This window comes from Musca vetustissima, unplaced genomic scaffold (genome assembly GCF_032173495.1).
Source record: "Musca vetustissima isolate MV318-11 ecotype Yass unplaced genomic scaffold, APGP_CSIRO_Mvet_v1 utg28317, whole genome shotgun sequence".
Classification (NCBI taxonomy): domain Eukaryota; kingdom Metazoa; phylum Arthropoda; class Insecta; order Diptera; family Muscidae; genus Musca; species Musca vetustissima.
The window spans coordinates 58446-75483 of NW_026874637.1; the positions used below are offsets into that span (position 1 = coordinate 58446).

General features: G+C 33.9%; 12 non-coding genes across 12 annotated transcripts; 11 read left to right on the top strand and 1 right to left on the bottom strand.

The window, feature by feature from the left end:
• Window positions 1–1739: 1739 nt before the first annotated feature.
• Trnad-guc (transfer RNA aspartic acid (anticodon GUC)) lies at window positions 1740–1811 on the top strand. Its single transcript has one exon. It is a non-coding gene; the product is annotated as a tRNA-Asp (tRNA).
• Window positions 1812–4658: 2847 nt separating this feature from the next.
• Trnad-guc (transfer RNA aspartic acid (anticodon GUC)) lies at window positions 4659–4730 on the top strand. The gene has a single exon. It is a non-coding gene; the product is annotated as a tRNA-Asp (tRNA).
• Window positions 4731–6353: 1623 nt separating this feature from the next.
• Window positions 6354–6425, bottom strand: Trnad-guc (transfer RNA aspartic acid (anticodon GUC)). Its single transcript has one exon. It is a non-coding gene; the product is annotated as a tRNA-Asp (tRNA).
• A 1333-nt stretch (window positions 6426–7758) lies between these two features.
• Window positions 7759–7830, top strand: Trnad-guc (transfer RNA aspartic acid (anticodon GUC)). Its single transcript has one exon. It is a non-coding gene; the product is annotated as a tRNA-Asp (tRNA).
• A 238-nt stretch (window positions 7831–8068) lies between these two features.
• On the top strand, window positions 8069–8140 carry Trnad-guc (transfer RNA aspartic acid (anticodon GUC)). Its single transcript has one exon. It is a non-coding gene; the product is annotated as a tRNA-Asp (tRNA).
• A 226-nt stretch (window positions 8141–8366) lies between these two features.
• On the top strand, window positions 8367–8438 carry Trnad-guc (transfer RNA aspartic acid (anticodon GUC)). The gene has a single exon. It is a non-coding gene; the product is annotated as a tRNA-Asp (tRNA).
• Window positions 8439–9251: 813 nt separating this feature from the next.
• On the top strand, window positions 9252–9323 carry Trnad-guc (transfer RNA aspartic acid (anticodon GUC)). The gene has a single exon. It is a non-coding gene; the product is annotated as a tRNA-Asp (tRNA).
• A 336-nt stretch (window positions 9324–9659) lies between these two features.
• Trnad-guc (transfer RNA aspartic acid (anticodon GUC)) lies at window positions 9660–9731 on the top strand. Its single transcript has one exon. It is a non-coding gene; the product is annotated as a tRNA-Asp (tRNA).
• Window positions 9732–10167: 436 nt separating this feature from the next.
• Trnad-guc (transfer RNA aspartic acid (anticodon GUC)) lies at window positions 10168–10239 on the top strand. The gene has a single exon. It is a non-coding gene; the product is annotated as a tRNA-Asp (tRNA).
• A 416-nt stretch (window positions 10240–10655) lies between these two features.
• On the top strand, window positions 10656–10727 carry Trnad-guc (transfer RNA aspartic acid (anticodon GUC)). The gene has a single exon. It is a non-coding gene; the product is annotated as a tRNA-Asp (tRNA).
• Window positions 10728–11595: 868 nt separating this feature from the next.
• Window positions 11596–11667, top strand: Trnad-guc (transfer RNA aspartic acid (anticodon GUC)). Its single transcript has one exon. It is a non-coding gene; the product is annotated as a tRNA-Asp (tRNA).
• Window positions 11668–13174: 1507 nt separating this feature from the next.
• Window positions 13175–13246, top strand: Trnad-guc (transfer RNA aspartic acid (anticodon GUC)). Its single transcript has one exon. It is a non-coding gene; the product is annotated as a tRNA-Asp (tRNA).
• The last annotated feature ends 3792 nt before the right edge of the window (window positions 13247–17038 follow it).

Consider the following 17038-nt stretch of genomic DNA (forward strand, 5'->3'; position numbering starts at 1 on the left):
GTACAACTCGCATTTTTGATTCGAATTGGATTAAATTTGGCACAGCTCATTTATTTGGGGAAATAGTTTCAGATGTAGATATAGCTTCCATACATATTTTCGTCCGATTTTAGGTAAATAGGGCACACAAGGCCCTATATATCCTTCGATTTGCACGAAATTTGTTCAGTGGGTAATGAATTAAGCCTAGAAAGACGTGTGTTAAATTTCGTGAAATTCGGTTCAGATTTAGATATAGCTCCCATATATATTTTTCTCCGATTTAATGTAAATGGTGCACCAAAGTCCCTATTGCGCGAAATTTCGCATAACGAACTGAATTGAGTCTAGAATGATGGGTGGTGAGTTTCGAGAAAATCGGTCCATATTTCGATATATGTAGCCCCCATATATATTTTCGTGCGATTTTATGTAAATGGTGCACCAAAGTCCCTATATATATACCACGATTTGATGGAAATTTTGCATATGGTACTGATTTAAGTCTAGAAAGATCTATGTTAAATTTCATGAATATCAGTTCAGATTTAGATATAGCCGATTTTAGGTAAATAGTGCACCAAAGTCCATTTATATCCTTCGATGTGCACGAAATAAAAATGGTATAGGATACTGAATTGAGTCTAAAATGTGTGAAATGTTTCGGAAAAATCAGTTCAGATTTCGATATAGCTCCCAAATGTACATATATTTGCATTAATGGTGCACCGAATTTCTAATATTTGTGCGATTAGCACGAAATTTTGTACAGCGTATCAAATTGAGACTAGAATGGCGTTATTGTGTTTTGTTGAAATTGGTGCAGATGAAGCCATAGCTTCCATATGTATTTCGAAAGGGTGTATGATTGAAATTGATTGATAATTGTCTTCGTATGCTAACCTCCAAAATCCCGCAATGTGAAATTACAAATTCTTTGGGCTAATGTGGTGCTGCCGTTAACCAGCAACCCCTAAATATGTACATATATTAATCATTTCTGATAAGGAGATTTTTTACTCAATTTGAAATATAAAATTAAAGCCAATTCGATTGTAAAACGTGTTTATGAGGGCTACGCTTAAAAGTGGACCAATGTTGATAATTTTTACTAAGAAGACTTTCTACACAGGGAAAATCCGAAATACAAAACCGCATATTAGGTTGAAAAATGTGCCCAAAACCTTAAAAAAATCAAATATTGGGTATGGTGTACATAAAAAAGACCGATGTATTTAATTTCCAATACCAAATGTCCTAGATGTAGTGCAATATATTGACAAAATTCCAAAGCTATGTTTCAATATTGCGACCTCAATGGACATGGCTAAATCGACAAGTAGTAGCCTTTATAAATAAATGGGGTCTCTGATGAATATTTCATTATTACATATTAACAATTTTGTTCATTTAATTTTTTAGCACTTTTTTAAAATTTCTAGCACTTTCTAGCATTTTTTTCAACAAAATCTAACATTTTTTCTCAAAAGAGTTTTGGCAATACTGCCTGTATCTAACATTTTCAGCAAAAATGTTTAGTCAGAAATAAATTCAATGTCGATTTAGACACTTTCGTTTTTCTGTTAAAATTATTGGAATTTTTCAATTTTGCACATACATTGGAAGTTTGGTGTGGAATGGAATATATCGGTTTTGGTATAGCCTCTATATAACGGAATCGCCTCGTTTTTGATTTAATAAAGGATTTATTATATTTAGGATTTGTGATTAGTTTGATTTTGAAAATATAAGTTTCAACATCCTCGATAGTATAGTGGTTAGTATCCCCGCCTGTCACGCGGGAGACCGGGGTTCAATTCCCCGTCGGGGAGATTCTATCATAATTTTTTTCGTTATGTGTTTCTCCTCCAAGAACCCGTAATGCTTAATTACTGCTACTTTGGGAGCACAAATGTGCTATACCCTTTCGAATACCGAAAACGAGGCGGGACTTTTATGTAGCAGATATGCGAAAAAAGCATGGGCCTATATTGATTATATTCTGCATAGAAGTGTGTCACATTCGGCTTGTTGCTCAACACAAGTGTTCACTTGTTTGATATATAGTCAAAGTCTCGAGCAAGCCGGTCCCTTGGTTATCGTTATAAGCTATTTGAACCGTATTGTATTTGGCATTAATATCAAAATAATTTGGAAAATGCATATGAGAATTATAAAACACCAATACAGAGGTTGGTAGCAGTACGTGAAATAAGGAATCAATGGAATGCAAAACTAACCACAATTTAGTGAGTGAGACGGCGATTGTTAATATGGTGAATATATCCGTCTAATGAACCATTAGTTGTACCATCTATTCTGGGACATCGGCATTGTCAGACGTATCGAGCTGCAGCGACTATGTTGGCTAGGACATGTTGTGGAAATGGATGAGGATGCCCCAGCACAAAAGGCATATAAAATCGAGCCTATTGATGGATCAAGCAGAAGGGAAAGGACATGAATTGGGTGGAAAGATCTAGTGGAAGAGAAAATTTTGAAACGTGGTCTTTCAAATTGGAAGACCTGAACTAATGTTCTGTCACAAGCCAGCTAGGTAAGTAGTATACCGCATTTCCAATTTTGATCAAGAATGTACATCATTTATGGAATCTCCGACGAATATTTCGAACGGAATGCCTGATTTAATTTGGATTCGTTGCCCAAATATTAATAATCTTCTGAAATGATGAAACAGTAGTTTCGACTCCCTATAACACCACTACAACAATTAATTGAGTTATCCACATTGATGCAACACCACCATGCATCGTATGCATGAAATGAAATGTCTCTAACTTTGAACTATATGAACGACCGTTCACTCATTCAGAGTAGTCACTCGTTCGAATTGTACTTTACATTCGCAACTACATACACATGTCTCGCTATATATTTTTTGCAGATATATTAAACACAATTCCAAAACCGGTTTCCAATTTTTTGCTCAGCATATTCTGATATTTTGTGCTGTATGTGAAGGTACTTCGGCTGTGGCTGCTCCCGTTCATTTTGGATCATAGCACAACAATCAGCAGCAGTGGCAGCAGCAATGATGACGATGCCTACCATCGAAAAAATTGACGACAAATGAACCCAAAATAAAAGCCCGAAACAACAATAAACCAAAAATTCAGAAAAAACCCGAACTACTAAAACCAAATAAAAGTAAATCAAAAACTAACGGCAGCAACAACAACAGAAACATCTAAACTGGAATTTAGTTGTTCAAAATATGATCCATCCATCGAACTCTTCCATTTTTACCACAGAATAAAATGAAATACCAACGATGGTTGGTGGTGGCGACATTCGACAACCATTCGAACGAAGTATGATGACCTGAAACGTAACACCGCCAGAGCAAACGAACGACAACAGCAACAAATTTTACGATGACAAAATCATGGACAATTATTTTTGGTTACAATGTTTGGTTTTTTGTTATTGTTGCTGTTGTTTGTTTAGTGCAAATTGCTTGGCAAGTTGTGGTATTTCTCGAAAGGGTTTAATGACACCCACATGCAGGTACACAGACCCACACTTATGTGTGGTGAGTGGAATGGTTACAGGGAGAATTGTCGTCAATATGAAAGGTAAAGGAATTTGCATTTTTTATGTAAAAAAATTCAAGGTTAGTCGATGTTTGGTTAATAATGTTGTGCATTTCAGGGTACGCTGATTGAAACGAAAAGTGTGGATTCTCATCCATGTAAAAAAACAAATTGTTGAATATGAACAGCTAATAGGTCAGACATGCCTTATACCATGTTAATAACTGACTTAAACTTTTAAAACAAGTTTGACGGCCCTTAGGCATGTTTTTGGACGGATGCTTTCGGCCCTAAGATAATCCAAAGTTCCGATAAACGTCTCCTGAATCATATAGTGTACTTTGAATTGGGCGCCACAAGTATAACAATGTTTTATAACTACTGGGAAAATATTGGACTTATCTCGCGATGAAACAGATCCCTCAAGACAGGCAACCCAGATTAGGAATACGTAGTCGAGTCGACTTTTAAACTTTTCCATTTTTGCTTCAGATCAAAAAGTAGATTTTTAGACTTTTAGATTTTTGCCTTTAACTGAAAAGTCGACTTTTCAATTTTGTCAATACTTATCAAAATCGATTTTCCACTAATCGATTCGTCAATTAGTGGAAAATCGATTTACTTATCCCTAAACCAGATTACCTACTAGGGTTGGGAAATATAGTTCCTGAAGCGGTCTGATCTAGGTCATTCATCAAAGTTCAATCATTCATAGGTCAGAGAAATTCGGTAAATGAACGGGAAGATATTACGAAAGGAACTGTGTGAACAAGATCATAGATGTACGACTGGAGCAAAAAAACTGGATGAATTAAGGAATTGGATCTAGCGCTGATCGTTCGGATACCCATTTTCTGTATTTTTAAAGTTTTAGTTGCATTCACAAAATTTTGATCAAAACAAATTTCTCATCCCATTATCGGTAAAATGAAGGTATTTGCCGTATATTCCATGTTAAGTTTCTATTTTAGGTACTTATTTTTTTACAGAAGATAAAAAACTCTTGGCAGATACTTTGCAAGGTTAATGTCTCGTTATAACCCCAACCGTTTTTGGGTAGTTTTAATGCGCACTTCACGCGGACTTGTTTTCTCCTTCCTTATTTTGATAAATTGAAATTCAACATCCTCGATAGTATAGTGGTTAGTATCCCCGCCTGTCACGCGGGAGACCGGGGTTCAATTCCCCGTCGGGGAGATCAATAATTACTTTTGTCGTTAGTAGCTAACACAAAATCCTTAATAGGAAAAGATCTTGCAAAATCTTAACATTTCGTAGATAAAGTCGAATACGATTATAACGCACTCAGGGGAACGTGCCTAGTTCGTTATATACGTAGTAGAGAAACTTGTCAAACCCATATATGTACGGAAAAGTTAATGAGAATAATGTTCAACAATGTTGAAAAAACATTGCACACAACATCCTCGATAACCTATCACACGCGGGATATTATATATTCTATCTTTTGAACTTATATCTGCATAAACTTATGTTTGTAAGGGTGGGTGCTTCCTTGGAATGGAAAAATGTTCATTTTGTTTGGAGTGATATTTTTCTCGATTTTGTTCTACTCAAACAATTGATTTGATATTACAAATGTCATTATAAACTGATCTTATCTCAAATACTGCAAAAATGTACTGGGGGGTTACTCTGTATTGCGATGCGTAAGAAAAATTGCATCGCATCGCATAATTGGTACTCTCTAATTCGTTTTCGTATCTCCTTTCGCATCTACTTTACGCAAATGTGGCATCACCGAACTCTGTAATACGAAAACGCATGTCAAACTCGTTCGTTAAACGCAAATATATTGCGTTAACAAAATAGCAAACGCAAAGGATGCGAAACATGTAAGTAAGCACAATTAAAGGTTTTATTTATATCTAAATTAATTATTTTAGGGATAATACAAAAAATATTTGCAGACTGAACAGCGTTAGTTGATTTTATGGAGCATAACATCGATTTGGCAAAGGGACAGTTGCAGAGTTCAAATGCTAAATAACGCGCAAACAATATGTGGACAAAACCGGCTGATGACCTCAATTCAAATGGGCCTCCTGTAAGAGATGTCGCTGGTTGGATATAAGTAATGTATTATATTTTTATATAAAATGTATAACCACCGTGTCCAAGCAATTTCAAAGCAGCGGCCACTTTTATTGGAGTTGGAATTGCTGTGAATGCATTTGGAACGACGAGCGTTTAATAAATACATAGACGCATCATTATTGAGACGAACATTTTTTATATAAATCTATAAAAATGAAATATTTGAAAACGTTTGTCACTTCTATTTTCATAACCGTGGTCACTTAGGGAGAGTATATTTGTCTTAAAATTCTTTTTTTTTTAATTCGTTCATCATTTTTGTTTTTTAAAACACACTCGTACCACACAAAAATATGTTTTTATTTACAATTTTTGACGTTTCCTTTTGTTATTCTTCGTTATTGTTTACTTTGTGGTGACAGTGTTGCCCAATTTTCGTTTTAGTTTGCGAATGCGTTTGCGTGAGAGATACAGAGTACCAAATTTAACTCTTAACGCGTGCTAATTCCAACGTGTGCTAATTACGTGTCCCTTTCAATAGATCACTTGTTTCTTAAATACCGCCTTTATATATCAAAAATTTTTCCGAGATTGTTTCCTATTTTCACACTTAATCGCTCTAGTTCAGTACACATAATCGTTTTTATTAATAAAATATTTATACATATTTCAAACGAATCGACGATTAATCAAGACACTTTACCCTTCACGTGTGTGCTAATTACGTGACCACCACTGTATATAAAATAAACAAAATTAGATCTCCCCGACGGGGAATTGAACCCCGGTCTCCCGCGTGACAGGCGGGGATACTAACCACTATACTATCGAGGATGTTGGTTTGAGCTATTGCAAATCTAAATTATTCACGATATCACAAACAAATAATAATCAGCGATGCTAAGAAAAATTATGGTCCACATAGCTTCTAAAATAAAATATAATCCTATAAGATAACTGTTGACACTGGTATCCTGCATAGCGGATCTAGTCTAAGTGTTTTTCCTGCTACCTGGGTATACAATTGTATTATAAATTACATAGTAAGACTATGGAAAGAAACACAAATAGGAATTATAGAAGCTTTTTGGATCATAATAATTTTCCTATAGAAAAATCTTTTTTAAAAGGCATACAAGTATCCTTGCTCTTTAGGGATACGTTTATGTCTACATCACGTAAAAGAACAATATTTACGATTTCTTATCAGACATACCAAAAAGTAAAAGAAATCCAAGCCTTTCGATGTACAAAATTTGTTTCATTACAAACTAAACACATAGGTCCCCAAAAGTTAAACTATGAGAAATTGAATGAAACCACAAAAGCAATAAAACAAATTCAATTTAATGAATTTTGTCCTTTCTAAAAATAAGCTAAAATATACAAACTTACGTTGCATGACACCACCAAAGACGTGTCCACCAGCAGAATGCTTGAGCAAACATTCAAACGTAAATGCAGACGAGTTGATAGACAGTGAAACCTCACAATCAACACATGTACATGTCTTACGGACATGTACTTAGCTATGGTCACATGTGACAGTCGCCACTGTACGCAAATAATATAGAGCTTCGTGACCCCATTTACGTCATTTACTATAGTTGGGGGTAGGAATAGCAAATAATCGATTGGGATTGAAATGACGTGATGTATTAATTAAGTGCCAGCAAGTAGGTATTTAATAAAACTGCCATACAAGATTTATGAAATTAAATTTCGATTAGTGAGCCTGAATGCAATTACCGAAAACCAAATTATCAAATAAAGTTTAACTGCACAAACAGTTGTGATAACTCTCGTGTTAATATTCTAACGGCATTTTTAAGATCCTCGATAGTATAGTGGTTAGTATCCCCGGGGAGACCGGGGGTTCAATTCCCCGTCGGGGAGGTCAACAAATTGTTTTTAATTTCTCTTGTATCTATAATGGAGGATTTTAAAAGCGTGTCCTGAAAATGTTTTCTGTATTATTCCACTCTGCACTTTTTTTGAAATAGTCTCATTACTGGCAAAATGAGGTATTTTATGGAAACTTGTTAGCGATAGTTTCGAGGAAAAAGTTTTTTTAGGTTTGAGTCCGTTTTCTTATTTATTTTTAATTATTTATTTAATTATTAAATTATTACATAATTATTTAGACTCGAAAATGTTGACTACAAGATCCTCGATAGTATAGTGGTTAGTATCCCCGCCTGTCACGCGGGAGACCGGGGTTCAATTCCCCGTCGGGGAGATCATCAAAATGTTTTTAATTTCTCTTGTGTCTATAACGGAGGTTCTTAAAAGATTGAATAGAAAATGTTTCTAGATTATTCTAATGCGCCCTCCTTTATGTGAATTAGACTCATTGCTGATAAAATGGGGTATTTTACGGAAACTTATTAGCGACAATCTCAAGTTTTTTGTTTTCCTTATTTATTTTTCAGTAATTATTACATAACTATTGAGAAACGAAAATATTGACTTTACGATCCTCGATAGTATAGTGGTTAGTATCCCCGCCTGTCACGCGGGAGACCGGGGTTCAATTCCCCGTCGGGGAGATCGTATAACATTTTTTTATTCGTATATATTGGTATATATCGTATAGAGCTTGGTACAGCTCTCGCAAAGAAAATTGAACTTAAGAGGACTAAATTATTCGATAGATCAATAAGATGATATATAGTTCTCATTTCGTTTTCCTCTATACATACATTTTCCAACACTTGTCATGTCTATAAGGTCCTGATTTTGAATTGTTAACATTTGAAATTATTCGTACCGACATCCTCGATAGTATAGTGGTTAGTATCCCCGCCTGTCACGCGGGAGACCGGGGTTCAATTCCCCGTCGGGGAGATTAAATATAATTTTTATAGATTTTTCTTTCAATGTGGACCATAAAGATTATGTGAATGTGTTTTTAGAAATCTCACCTACATGTCTGTACAGTTTTAAAAAATCTCACCTACATGTCAAACAAAATTAAGGACGTTAGATTTAACGGAAATATGAATACTATCTGATACGTCTACAGTGAATATAATTAAACGTATCGGAGGATATAATCGAGCGTCCTTGATTGACATGGAAGAATTTGAGGATTTGGAAGAACTTGGTGCACTATGGGTTACCCTAACAAATTCCAGTCTCTGTTGTCTAAACTTTATTGATACAGACACGAGTTGTGGAGAAAACTCCACAAATGACATGGATCCCAATGACTCCCTTAATTTACTAAAAGGGATACATCCGAAGACATTGGTCATTGACAAGGTTGCAGGAGAGGGTGTTTATTAAATCTATGCCAACGGAAACATTTAATACAGCTATGAGGGCGTCTTAAATGATGACAACACAGACATAAAGTCCATAATGTGGTAGTCTTTAAATTTTTATATTAAGACCCTCGATAGTATAGTGGTCAGTATCCCCGCCTCCTTAAGAGAGGAATTTATAGTAAGAGCTCCTAATTAGAAGATAACCTAATTTGCTAGTGTTAATTATTGATGGGCACCCACAACTTATATATAAGATTACTCTCTAATATAAGACGAAGCCCTTAAAAATACCAGTCGAATGCAGTCGAAGTATAGAGGATATACCAATGTTCCAGAATTATTTATATCGACACAACGTTTACATTTAGATTTAACGATCAAGACATCAACATCCTCGATAGTATAGTGGTTAGTATCCCCGCCTGTCACGCGGGAGACCGGGGTTCAATTCCCCGTCGGGGAGATAAGTACATATTTTACATTAAGCACGTTATATTTTTATCACTTATTATTATTTACCACTACCACTTGGAATAAAAATTTTACATTATGTTAACATTTGAATTAATAAATATGCTAGGATCCTCGATAATATAGTGGTTGGCATACATTCATTTCAGTCATATCACTTACTATGTTAAGACATACTTAATTCTGTTGACCTATCATCAAGCATTATATTTCGGATATTCATTTGGGCATTAATGTAATACCGTGTATTCATTTCCCATGCAAATTACACTATATTAATATTCTATTGAGGAACACGTCCTTTATAAAGTACAAAATATTCGCAATATCCTCGATAGTATAGTGGTTAGTATCCCCGCCTGTCACGCGGGAGACCGGGGTTCAATTCCCCGTCGGGGAGACCTATAACTTTTTGCCCTGGCCTTGCATATACTCTGCGGGGTTTGTTGAAAACGCCTTTAATAAATAGGATTACAAAAGAACAATAACAAATAAAGACCCTACCCTAACAGCTTATTAATACCGTACTAATAGTTTTACTAATATTTCAATCAAATTGTCTGAGATAATTTTATTGAAATATTTAAACAACACATATAATAAAGATATGTTTTCGCAAAAAGACAGCACACAATAAAATTCAACGATTTGCTTCTGCCATTTTTTTTGTATTTAACTTAAATCTACTTTCTACGCAACTAAATTCATAGAAAATAATAATTATTCCCTAATTAATTCCTAATTAAGAAGCCTCCGCCTTTTCTCGATCTTTGTCAAATTACACAATTATGCGTTCATTACTTCATGTACATAATTTAAAATCAGTGATTTCAACATCCTCGATAGTATAGTGGTTAGTATCCCCGCCTGTCACGCGGGAGACCGGGGTTCAATTCCCCGTCGGGGAGATCCAAATATTTTTATTTATTGCCTTTATTATATGATATTTATTTCTATTTATACGTACTAAAATACTCGAAAATATTATTTTCCATTTGAAACATCAGAACGACAATACAAGTTATTTGTTCATGTGACGTCATCTTCAATTCAAAATACACGTCATCATTGTATGACAACCACAATTGCATACTTTTAGGGCATGAAAACAATAAAAAAACTATATTAAGAATATTGAATCATATCTTTATTCCACAAGGCGTGTGTTTGTAATCAAAATGTTCGTGTGAATGAACGTTGTATCAAGTGAGCTTATCAACTAACAACGAACTTATGTGTGTTTTTGCGATTGTTTGCAAATTAGACATTTCGATTTTTTAAGGTTGTTGTTTGTATACAAAAATTTGAAATAGAAGCATCAACATCCTCGATAGTATAGTGGTTAGTATCCCCGCCTGTCACGCGGGAGACCGGGGTTCAATTCCCCGTCGGGGAGATCAATTAAATTTTTTGTCTTATTTTTTTATTACTACACCATTTCCAGTAGAAATTTAGGACATACTTATCAACATTTTGAAATTTCATTTAAAAATATTGAAATTTGAAAAAAATATACAAAACTCAGAAGAGAAGTTCAAAATTATCCAATGTAATTTTAAAAGTATTTTATCTTTTCTGTATTCATTTTCCCCTATACATTGCCTTAAGTATGGAAATATAATTACTGTTGACGAAATCCTCACAATATGACGGATGATGCACCAATTAATTAAAACGGCATATATGATGCGTATAGTCGCCGAAGAGTCGTCAGTTGCGTAATTTATAAAATGTTGTATAATGCGGTTATAACTTCAAAAAAAAAAAAAAAAAAAAACTGGAGACTTTTAGAAACCAAAATCTAGAATTGATGCAAAGATATTCACACATGACAAATCGATCGTGTGGGTACTCAAATACGAGCCAAATCCAACGAAAGTTGATAATAGAAAAAGTACTTCGAAGCAAGTGGTCGCCTATTTCTTCAAAATGATCCTCGTACTCTCATTTAAAAAATGCGGCTAAAACTATTAAAATATAGAAAATATGAAATTATTCAAGAGATATACATTAGTTTTCTTTTTTGCGATCTGCAACTAATATTTCAACGTGTTACAAATGGAATGATAATACTAATATATCCCCCAATTATGTTGGAATTACTTCCAATCAAATTTAAATATTGTTCTCAACATGAAATTAACATAGGTAGTGTCAAATCCTTTAAGAGTACAATCTTATAAGTTCCTGTATGTTTTCTGGACTATTTTTTCAATTTGATAACTAAAATAAATAATGTATTATTTCAAAATATTTTTTCAAGATCCTCGATAGTATAGTGGTTAGTATCCCCGCCTGTCACGCGGGAGACCGGGGTTCAATTCCCCGTCGGGGAGATCTGCAATTATTTTGGTGTATTGTAGGTGTTTGTCTATACACCGAAGTCTGTTTTAACACGGTTTTGATATAACACGGTTTGAAAATTTAATATTTTTAATTTTTTTAGACGATTTTATTCCATTTAGCTCGATTTTAAATTGTATGTACTTAATTTTTCGATAGTTTGCGAACACTAGCTTAAAGATTTAAGTGAATTCCCCTTTAGCGCGTACAAACAATTTTTACTGGTCAAAGCAAATGTGAATAGCACTAATTTAGGGGAATTCCCTTTATGTATAAGATCAATGTCTTTTTTTACACGGCTTCTTCTGGAACCAATCTACCGTGTAAAAACAGACTTAGGTCTATAGTGTTTTGTGTAAAAACATAATAACATCTTATTTTATAGGCAACCCAAGTAGACACTAATTTCGGTTGTTAACGACAAAAATGTAATCGATATGAAGCTCCGTGCACATCACTAGCTTTATCACAAATTTTGAAATCTCTAGCTAATAAGCTTATATAGATGCACGGTTTTTTGTATTTTTATAGATGTTTTCGTAATATTTCAATTCCATTTCGTAAGTATTTCGTGTATAAAAATTTCAAGACAGTATTATTAAAAATCATTAACTACTATGTATATTCTTATAATATAATTAAAAATGTCTTAAATGTCAAACATTGCATATTACAACAAAACTGATAGCGGGGATAATTACCAGGCTATGACTATGGTGCCGAATGTGGCGCATTCGGCAAATTTTATATCTGCTGAATAAGTGCCGAATGTGTCCCATTCTCGCCTGGATGATGAGAGTATAGGATAGAAACAACTGAAGGTTTCTCATGAAGGCTCAAATCCCATCTAGCACCGGTGCTGCAGAGGATTGAAGAGTCAATGGTACGGGATGCTTCGAAGAGTTTTTTCCCATTCGAAGCGACAGGACCAGACAACTTCTTACCTGATGTAAGACCTTGTTTCGTCATCTCTAATTATATTCTCCATCTAAAATATCTAAACAATTTTCATTTCATTGCAACCGCTCCCTATCTCTGCTTTTCTTGCCCAATCGTATTATTTAATGGAAATCCACATTTCGCCATATATTGACAGCATTTCCCCAAAGGGGCTTTCTCGGCATTTTATAATGTTTTTTCCCGTAGTTATTCTATCTTGAATTGTAGAACGAGGAACACCGTATTGCTTGCTATCGACAAATAGCGATATTGTATCATTCCTGATGTCGACTAAAGTCTTTCCTATATATTAAAAAAATATGCAAATATACTACGACCAGACTTCCTCGCACAAAATGGCACTATAAATGACCATATAAAAAGGGCATATCTCAAAATAAAATGAATCTTTTCCTTCTGAGAAGCCTGAAGTCCAAGTAATAGTTAATCCAAGACTTCCTTCTTGAAAAAAGTTTGTTATAATATTAGAGAGACATACATTTTTGTGTTAAATGTATTGGTACCGAAAACTCAAACTCATAGAGATAATTTATTTCAAGATCCTCGATAGTATAGTGGTTAGTATCCCCGCCTGTCACGCGGGAGACCGGGGTTCAATTCCCCGTCGGGGAGATCAGCAAATATTTTGACTTTTTGAAGATGTTTCTTCATGTAGTGTTTTTGAAGAAATTGTAGTAAGATTCTTTCTTCTTATCGCCCCAGAATAATAAAAAATAAAACGTAAAATTTGCATATTAAAGTTAATGAATATCATAATATTTTATGGTAATTCTTAGTGCCCATCGATTTCGGCAATTATCGGCAAAAATGTAGAAAGAGCTTCTTTGCTGCATTACACATAACTAGTGTTATGCACAAGAGGGTAGTCTACTCATATAAGTCACTTTTTTGAATCGCTGTAAATATCACAGAAATGTAAAAAAGGAAGTAGACAAGAAATTACACTTTTACTGTTTACATTACATTTTTGTATTAATTCCAATTCTATTCGTGATAATGTACGCAATAACAAACCGAAACAAAGAAATCAAAAGGTGTCTCGTTTGTTTTTACTTCGTTTATATTTATAATTTTGTATGCAAATTATCATTCAATTTTAGTTCATTTTAAATTGGCAGCAAATTCAAATGCACAGGCTGACAGATCAACACAAACACGCGCACACATGTTCTGTCTTTTTGGTGCGGTGATTTATTGTCATACATTCGTACGTACGTTCGGAATTGCAACCGACCACAATAAAATACAAAATTTAATAACAACAACAGTAACGACACCAATGAACCCCAATCCGCAGAGAGTAAGAGAATGAGAACAAAACAACCGTATTGATCTTGCATAAACAAGAGGGAGCGAACCAACAGACACACACGAGAAGACAAAATGGGATAGAACAAAGTCACTTGTATCGGAACAAATGTGAAACGAACACACAATGTGAAACGTGGGGACATAAACAAAACGAATGTGACAGACTGAATTGGTGTAATCAAAACAAATACAATATAATGCTGCGAAACAAATGCGAATAAATACAGTGGGTCAAATGTTGAAAATATTATAAAAATACATGTAATTTGCAAACTATATTTTTACACATGCAAATTTTTTTGATAACCTAACTGCAAATGCAATGCGAGAATTGTTAAATAGTATAGAACACATTTCTAAGTTAGTACACTTGCCATAAAAAGTATTCGTACACCTTGCAATGAAACTCAACAAATAGACTTCCTTTTATGTCTTAAGTGCTCAAGTAAAATAATCCATATTTTTGATTTTTCTTTTTAGCATGAATAAATTACATTTTCTTATGGTTATCCTATTGGAACCAATGCTGTGTACTTTGATTGAAATGTTTTATTAAAATGAAAAACTGGCTTTCATCGTAAAATAAGACATTTTCACAGAATTCTGGGGCATTTTATGTACTTATTAGCGAAGTTATTTCTTTTCTGTCAATTGATGGCAGATATGTATGACCTGCGTGACAGGCGGGAATATTAACCACTATACTATCGAGGATCTTGAAATAATTCGTAATTTATTTCAGTTAACAACATACAGTAACTTATAAGATGGTTCATATATACGTTTGCTGAAGGATTCTCTCAAGTTTTAAATGATTTTGGATGCCGTAATTTTGGGATTTTTTACAAAAGGTCAAATACTTCGCCTATCCGGTTAAGTTGGTTAAGATGGGCGGCCAGTAGATGGTTTGGACAAATTCGAACTAGTGCACTATTAGAGAGTTTAGTGGGCTAAAATCACGATTTTAGCGGAGAAAGTCAACTTTCAACTTTTTTATTTTCAATTTTTTGATAAGAAAAAAATCGAAAGTTTTTATCTTTGTAAATATGGAATCCAATACTCGATATGAGTATAATTACTATATACAAATATTATTGATATATATTTATGTTAAATGTTTGTATTTCGTACATAATTTGGTGTTTCTGTGTGTGGGTTTTTTTTTTGTGAAATTTTGAAAAGTTTTGTTTTTTGCAAAGATTATCCTTTATAGTTTAATTTTAGAATAATTCCACTCTCATCAGCACCGATTTATTTTGTTTTTGCAACTCATCACGTCCGTCTGTCCAGTCTAACTTGTAAACATGATACAGGCCACAGGTATAGACCAATCTTCGCAAAATCTGGCCAAAAAATAGACTGTTCTGATATCCAAAGGGAGCGATTGATCCTTAAATTGATACCAATTATAATGTTGTATGTAGTCGGATGTGGGTATTATAGGTAAATATTTAATAGTCTCTATGAGTTATGATATTGTTTAGTATTAATATTACCCCACTAGAAGCCGGAAATGTCACGCGGATCACTTTAAAATTTTACACGAAGTTTCGGTTTTAGGGTGTACAATAAACCGTAAACTTAATTTTTGGCTCTAGAGGCCACTATTAAATGTTGAATGTCACATATTTTACACGGTGAAGGGGATCTGGCCAAATCCTTAGGACGGCTCAGCCAAAACCCAAAGTGAGAAAATGTTTATTTTGTGGTGTATTATTTTTAATATTCATCTCGGAATATTAGTGTTAGAAAAATTGGAGTTGTTGACCTATAATCGGTCAAGAGGGTACTAATATCGCGAAATATTGTCCAGGCTCAGAATATACAACCGCAGGAAGTTAGGGTAGGTCCCATATAATGGTAACTCCCAAAATCGTGCAAGTTTTGGGTATTTTTTAGAGGGTATACGATGTGGAACGATTCTAATTTAATAAAAACATAAGGTCTTTTTAATTTTTTCAGAAGTAGGTATTTTTACCCTAATTATAGGAACATATTTTTTTTTCTTGGGGAACACACCCGGTTATTTGACCCGGAAGCTCGGATTTGGGAAACCGGTTCTACGGAACCGATTTATACAAAATTGGTATCATTTTAAAGCTTACACAAATACATTTCCATTGATCGGTATATGAAGGGATTATCTAAACAGTCAAAAACCGGGTTTTGGACCGGGTTTTTGAAAAGAGCTTCTCTCGCGTAGCCGGTGTTGATATCTTTCCATAGGAAAAAGTTCTAAGTCCCCGGTCGAAGGCCGTCCACCCAAACAAACTATTCTAGAGCCATATAATTTTAATCAACGACAGATATAGCCACATATCGCGTCATTTTGGAAAGCGAAAATTGTAGTCTATCATTAGAGAAATTTTCAAAAAAATTAGATCATTTTTACTAGACTACAGTTAAGCCTAAAATTTTTGTTTTTATTTTTGTTCATTTTTAACTTTACACATTTTACATTACATTTCTAAATTAAGCACGGAGCCACTGTAATTATAACTGCTCAATTCTCTTTTATTGTACCGAATATGCATTTGCATTGCCACTCTCAATTTCGAAAGGATCAAAAGAGAATAAAGATGAACATAAAATTAAATCCAATTGGAAAATGTTGTTTACAGTTTTTTTCGCACAATGATCCACCTTTAAAATTATTATTTCTAATGACAATATAAAATATTTTAATTTTCTTTCACATATTTAATAGGGAATTAATTAAACATATTTTTAATAAAATAAATATGCAACTTACATTTATTCTTGTTGTTGCTGCTTTAGCTGGAGGACAAGAAATAGCATCCACGTGAGTTTACAGCCCCGACTCACTACTTTCTTCTTTAAAGTAGTTTCTTAGGCTGGCTGACCTCGTTTCTAATAATGCACTTTTTTGTATAAAATTTTTATCTAACTTTGCAATTTATTTTCTTTTGCTATTTATAACTCAAAAATTTTCATCATTTCTTTTTACCCTCTTTAAAATGAAAAGCCGCGCCAATTTTTCTTCACTTTTTTCCTTTGTTTTTTATTTTATTTTTTTATAACAACGATGTTGTGTTGCTTTTGTTTACATTTATTAATAATTTACAAAAGTGG